Source organism: Bolinopsis microptera, chromosome 9 (assembly GCF_026151205.1).
Source record: "Bolinopsis microptera isolate Bmic1 chromosome 9, MBARI_Bmic_1.0, whole genome shotgun sequence".
Lineage (NCBI taxonomy): Eukaryota > Metazoa > Ctenophora > Tentaculata > Lobata > Bolinopsidae > Bolinopsis > Bolinopsis microptera.
In genome coordinates, this window is record NC_087080.1 from 12,651,502 (window position 1) to 12,658,426 (window position 6,925).

Genomic DNA, 6,925 nt, shown 5'->3' on the forward strand with positions numbered 1-6,925 from the left:
GAACTTTTGAACATGCTAGGTTAATAGATGTCAAAATTAAGCCACCATCGTCAAAAACGCTATTATTTTTGTTTACCAATATCCTCAAACTCAAATGAACGTGTCCATATACCTTACAAGACATATTTATGGCGGCCTAATTTGCGACGACCGAAATTTTGGCGGTCCGAAAATATGGCGAAATTGAACAAAAACCGTCAAATTTCGGACGTCACAGATAATAAGGGTATTTTTCATCATTTTTTGTGACAGTAAGCAGTAAGGAAATTTCTGAAATTCGGTAAAATCATGTTCAAACTTAGTCTGTATTAAGACTGTAAGACTTTCATGTTAGCACATACATGTATTTTAATGCAATTTTAAACTGTATTGCTTGACATTCAATTCGTCATTGGTGCGGTGATAATTTGTCCCAAGATGCCAGAATTTATTTATTTATTTTACTTGATATTACTTTTTAGAAACAAAATAAAGCAGTGAAGGCACAGTCATTGAAATAAGCTAAAAGATAATGCGACGGATTCTATTACGACGACCGAAATTTTTGCGGTCCGAAAATATGGCGAAATATTCGGAAAACCGCCACATTTCGTACGTTATAAATATGTCTTGTAAGGTATTCAGTTTTGTTTTTTTAAAGAAATAAAACAGTGCTTAACTGGTTATATTAACTGGTTATATCAAGGGTTCGGGAGGGAAGTGTAACTGTAATTGTAAGAGAGGGGAAGATTAGGGAACGAATAAGGAGGGAAATGTAAAGGGAGGGGAGGTTAGGGAGGAAATGGTTCGGAAGAGGGAGGGAAGGAATAGACAGGGAAATGTAATTGCAAGGAAAGGAATTCAGGAATTGTTAGGGAGGGAATTGTTAAGGAGAGAAGGGTTCGGAAGAGGGAGGGTAAGTTTAGCGAGGGGAAAGTTAAAAGATAAGTGTTAGTGAGGTAAGGGTTAAGAATAGAACAGTTTGAAAGAGAAGTGTTAGGGATTGAGGGATAAGGGAGTAAACAGTAAGAGTAAAGGCCAATCAGTGAAAGGGAGGAAGACCAGAGAGGGAAGCATCGGGCCATGGAGGGAGGACAATTGAGGGTCAAAAAGTGAGTGACGGAGGTGAGCCAAGAGGGAGGGGGAGGAAGTGAGGCCATGAAGGGAATATAGCGCAGGAGAGTTTCCGGGAGGGAGGGCTGGCTGAAGACTAGCTGGAGGGTGCGAAGGAAACAGGGAGTTAGGAACGGGAGGAGACCCTAGGTACTACTTATAGGATAGATGAAGGAAGGGCCAGGAATCACAGCTGGTTGGGATAAGGTAAAGGATGATAGGAAAGGACTACTGGTAACGGGTGTGATCGCGGTCCATCAATAAGGGTGAAAATAAGGTAGTATGTAAGGTCCCGGGATAGGTAGAAAGGGAAGTTAGGAATCAAAGGCAATGTAGGAACCGGTAACGCTGCCCTAGCATGCAACACTAAGAGTTGGAATTCTGTTAAAAACAGCAGTATTGCATTAGCTCTGTTTATATTTTTACTTTTATCTAAGACTGGGACCGTAATATCTTCATATTTAAAATATACTATTTACAAAAACTCGAGGTGTATCATGGCATATATCACACGCAATGCAACTGCAAATTTGGGGTGTAGAAAGTGTGGAACACAGTCAAGGAGTCTGAACACTAGAAGCATATTCATTATTCAACATTATTGGTTGTTGGTGGCCTCTGGTGTTGGACAATGTGGCTCTGACGGCTCGCACTGTTTTACTGGACGGCGCTCAGCCTGTAATTTATGAACTTTATAGCCTGAGGTAAGCACTATTCGGTATTCTCACAAAGCCATCCCGGCTTTTGGAATACCTATACACCGTAGTAACCTTATAAATTTTTCACACCATGATTTAATGTCAACATATATAAATAAAACCAGGAAGTGTAAACACACTGAAAAGGGGCCTGCTGTTAACGCAAGGCCCCACGTACCTACCAACCACTAACCAGTGGTCTCATCTCACTTAAACTGAAATTAATGATCGATCATTTAGTTTTTCATAACCTAAATTGTCGATACCGTAAGCTTAGGAGTTAGTTTTTCCTGTTTTAACAGTGTTCAATATCGTATAAGATAGAAATGTTCCTAGTTTCTATCAATAACCCAACTGCTAGTTTCGAACACTAATGTTCCCCGTCCAATAACCAAAGTAAAGTAACTACGTATCCGCGGCCAATGCAACATCTATGATCTAGGAACCGAACGATTTTGCAATGCCAACGATAATGAAAATTGACGGGTTCAGTTACTTATTTAACCCACATGTACGCGGATTGTTAGTGGCTGTGGCATGTGAGTTGGCTGATCAGCAGAACAGAGCATGAATGGTTCTGCGGAACCCTTAAATCGCGTGACAGGGTAACAATAAGAACCAACAATTGAGCTACCCTTTGTCTACTACCTATAGGCAGATTATTTAGCCTTCCTGACACGATTCATAGTGACAAACTTTAGTTGTCACTCAATTAAAATGTACCTTGTCACTATATATCACTTTCATTATATTTCGCTGTGAAGAGCAAAGATTTGTTTTAACAAATCATGAAAATATAAGCTCAGAACTACTCTTAAAGTTAAACATTGCTGGTAAATGAAAATAGTCCACTGTAAGTGTAAATGTAAATGTACAGTGTACGGCGGGAAACGGTTTGAGAACAGTTAGATAGTCATTGACCAATCGACCTGGCTATAACTGGCTACACTGCATTGCTATAGTCCAACTTGACTTTACCTGGAGCTGACGAGGGTGAAACGTTCCACAGAAACTGTTTCAGACAAATGAGATGTAATTCGATTGTACATTTTATTGTTTTTATAATCTATGGCCTGTATCCTTTATTCTGTTTTGTAAGTCTAAAATCTGAGTATCAACTATCATGTAGTTCTAGTGTGCACTAAGTCAACGTGTCCCTGAATCTTTCAGTATCCCCGACTTCATCTAAATCACTGTCTCTGACTCCTGTACTGTTTTCAACACTAACTGTTCAAGAATCAGTTTCAGTTCCCCTGTTCAATAGACTGCATTATTCCTAAATCTAAGTGGTGTATGTCAGTTAGTGACTCCGATTCAGGACTCTGCTTCAAATATCCACCACCGCTATCAGAGTCCTCGAATTTTACATTTCATGAGGGAATAGCTGAATATCGCTGAATTCTTAGTGCCGGACAAAAATTGCGAAAGCGCCCACGACCCCGTAAAGGAGCCTGTTTTGTTTGTGTGCTGGACTCTGTTTCAATTTCACGTGTCTCCACAATTGAAATTTATTTGACTGTGGCGGTTAGTGTCTCCACTCTCCACTGGCACTACATGGTGTTTCAAAAGTCTTGTTAGGATGTATTTTTTGAATAACTTTTTATCCATTAGTCTCATTTTGTTAAATGTTATTAGTAGTTTAAGGTTTAATGGGGATTGGGGACTTCTGAATTTTGTACGTACTACGTTGCCATGACGACCATTGCAACCACAATCAGTCCCCTAGCAACCGAGGTAAATTTGGTTCATTTATCTTACGAATCCTTGGTACTGTTCCACAATTTAGCCTTCCACAATTTCGACTTCCATCATCGTCAAACAATAAAGGTTTCATTCACAAGCTGTGTTTGTAAAGGAGAAATGTCAGTCATATCCTCTTATAACAATGTTTCATTTGGTGGTTTGAAAAATTTGTCTGTGATGGTTGTTGACAATTAGGACAAAAGTAAACGAATAACCACTGCCCCCCCCCCTCCCCACACAACTTGGACAGTTACACAGACTTTATCAGCGCTCTTGGAGCTGTCAGATGACCGGGTTTGTCAGTTAATACCAATTTGTCAGTCTCCTTGACTGTGGCTCAAGTATTCTGGACTCTTTCGGTGTCCCACACTTAGTTTCTGTCCACAACTAAGTTGTGTCAACTTCTGATTCCTGATATGTATTGTGTGTCTAACTCTGTCCACGACGGTGGTGCCGAGTACACACTATGTTAACGTCCCAAGTTTTGTCAGTGTCGATTTCTTCAAGTATTTTTCAGTTATTTTCTATCAATGTTCTTGACTCTAGATCAAGTCTCACGGATTCTTTCCTAGTCAACTAATCTGTTTGCTATATGTGCTTCTTATTCAGCTATAATACTAGTGTCCACTCTTTTGTGAGTGACTCCTAATCAGCAGATCCCAGACTCAGTCTCCTCACTGTCTCCTCAGTCTCCTCACTGTCTCATCTCCTCACTGTCTCTGACGAGGTAAATATTCATTCGTCAGTTTCTCCCTCGTCTATTCGGTCTATTATCTAGATACAACGATATCCGAATTAACTCTGTCGTTGTTAACAATATTGATGCCGACTTTGTCACTACGTCTTTGGAAGCCCTTCTCTTCGCGATGGTCTGAAAACGTTTCCAAAGGCAAATTTGCATTTGTCTTGATCGGTATAGTCATTAGTCATGAACATTGCTGTCCTACTGGTATTTTAAGGTGGTAGCGTTTATATGGATCGGGGCGGGGTAGTTTTGACGGCGTCAACAGTTTGTATTTCATTTTACTATTTAATATATGGGGTGATACAGAAATCATATCAATCGGATCAAATTGTGACATCGGCGATGACATATTCACAAGGTGTTTAAATTGTACTTGTAGTTTAAAATTGGCACGAACTAAATTGGAAATTGAATTATTTTCAGAGGTTTAAAAGTTGAGACCACAGTGATACTGATGGAGCACTTGTGACTTGGCAACAGTATTCGTGATTATTCTGTATGATGTGCTTTAATTTACTGATTCGGTATAGCAGCTTATCAGAAGATAAACAAGGCACAAAATAAACGGTCACAAATCGGATCGTGAAACGTGGATACCAATCAGGAGATAACATTTAAACAGACTCCAATCAGGTTTCGTAATAGAAGCACTTCGGACTGTAAAAGGAGAACATCAGACCGTTTAGTGTATGGACATTGAACACGTCTTTTAGTAGGTATAAGAAGAAAAATCAATTAAGAGAGACGCATATAATAGGGTATCCGCATAATATTAGTAACATTGGGTTCGAATGATGAAAGCGGATCTGGAAGTATAAAAACTAACAGGGCCTATGCAATACAGACACGTTTAACGAAATCGAAGACAATCAGTACGCTATAAAACGAAAAAACGTTAACCCCAAAATGTAGGATAATTGCCATTGGTATCATTAAACAAAATCGAATCAGGCCATAATATTGAAAAGGAACTTAAGGCCAGAAAAATAAGCCTTAATATGATTATGGAAACTTCTGTGCAATGAATTGGAGATAACTCTGACAAAAAACAGACATAAATCGTGCCGTAAAACTTTAAAATTTATAAACGGCACGCCGTCGGATATTTCCAGCGGCGGGCGAAAAACTGCCGTTCATTTGATATCCAACTCCTCAGTTGAAGCGGTCAATTTTAATACTTGACTGCATTTGCCAGCGCTGTAAATATAATATTGCAAATACATGCATTTCTGCAGATGAGTATCAACTATATAAAACAAATTTACATTTATACTTTGTACTTGAATAAAGCACGTAATTGCGGGAAATTGAGTTTTACGTAGTATTCATGCTTCATAACAATTGCCTTAGATAGCTAAATTTGTTGGTACATACGTTTTGGGTTTATAAAAATACAATATACATACATAGATACAATCAAAGATCACAGCTATCTACAGACCATGCTTATTTTCGTCAAACCAATTGTAATAAGGCTGATAAAACAAATTGATAACATACAACAGCTCATCCAAACTTTTCAAAAATTCGACTTACGTAATTTTATTATTTAGCGATGATACTTCTTATTTAGAGCAAAAGTTTTCGTTTGTTGTCAAAATTAAAGCAGTATGAGATTATTAGTATTAGTAATTGAAATTCAACCGCAAAAATTTGCTATTTCGGGCTTGTTGAAATTTACACAATTTAATTAAATATTCACTATTCAGGCTGTTATCGATTGGCGTTCTGTCACATTTACATTAATTATCTTGCAAATGAAAAGTAAAATGGATCGCACATCTTTTCCGATAAAGTTAATGGTTAACAATTTGTCAGTCCAAAATTGAAATCCGGGTTCAGTTTCAAGTCATTTTTACGTTGTACGTTTTCTAAAATTCGTGATTAAATCGCACGCCTTTCAAAATATGTTCACTGAAGCACGAAAGATCCAAAAGACGAAAGTGACTCAGAATTTCGGCAGGCAGAATTTGGGATGCTAGATAATTTTAAAATACTTGTTAACATTTATTGCTGTTTACACTCTCGCACGAAATTGGCAGCTGAGTACTTATTATCTGTCGCTGAAGTCTGAACACCTGATCTTGTATCACCTGGCATCGTTGCATGTTCGTGGAGAAAGATTTATGACGGTCTTCAATTTTATAAGAATGGCTTGACTCTGACTTTTGTTGTCACACTCAAGTCTGCCTTTTGATCTCTTGATCCTTTATTAAAAAGTGAAACTTCGGACAGAGCTATTTAGTGGCAGTAATTACTGTTTACTTTCGCGGACACATGATCTGAGCATCTGACAGCCCCACACGTTAAGAGATATCAGGGCCCATCATGGGCCATAGGTTCCTAATTTAGAGTAGGAAATGGGAGCACTAGGATGACCCACTGGCTACCCAGGCAACTAAGCTGCCGTCCCCCTACCGCGGCAGGAATATCGAGTCTCATTAGAGCCAGCGCCGCACTGTATATAGCATGATAAGCCCATTTATTCCATAAATGGATTGAGGAAACTACACACAGTGTCTGGTTTCCAATATCTGATTGGCTCTCTTCCCGCAGCCCTCTCACCGCATTGGTCCATCCAGCTCACTCCCGGCTCCCTCATTGGCCCGCCTTCAGCGTATACAGAGCGCTCATTGGTCTACTCTAT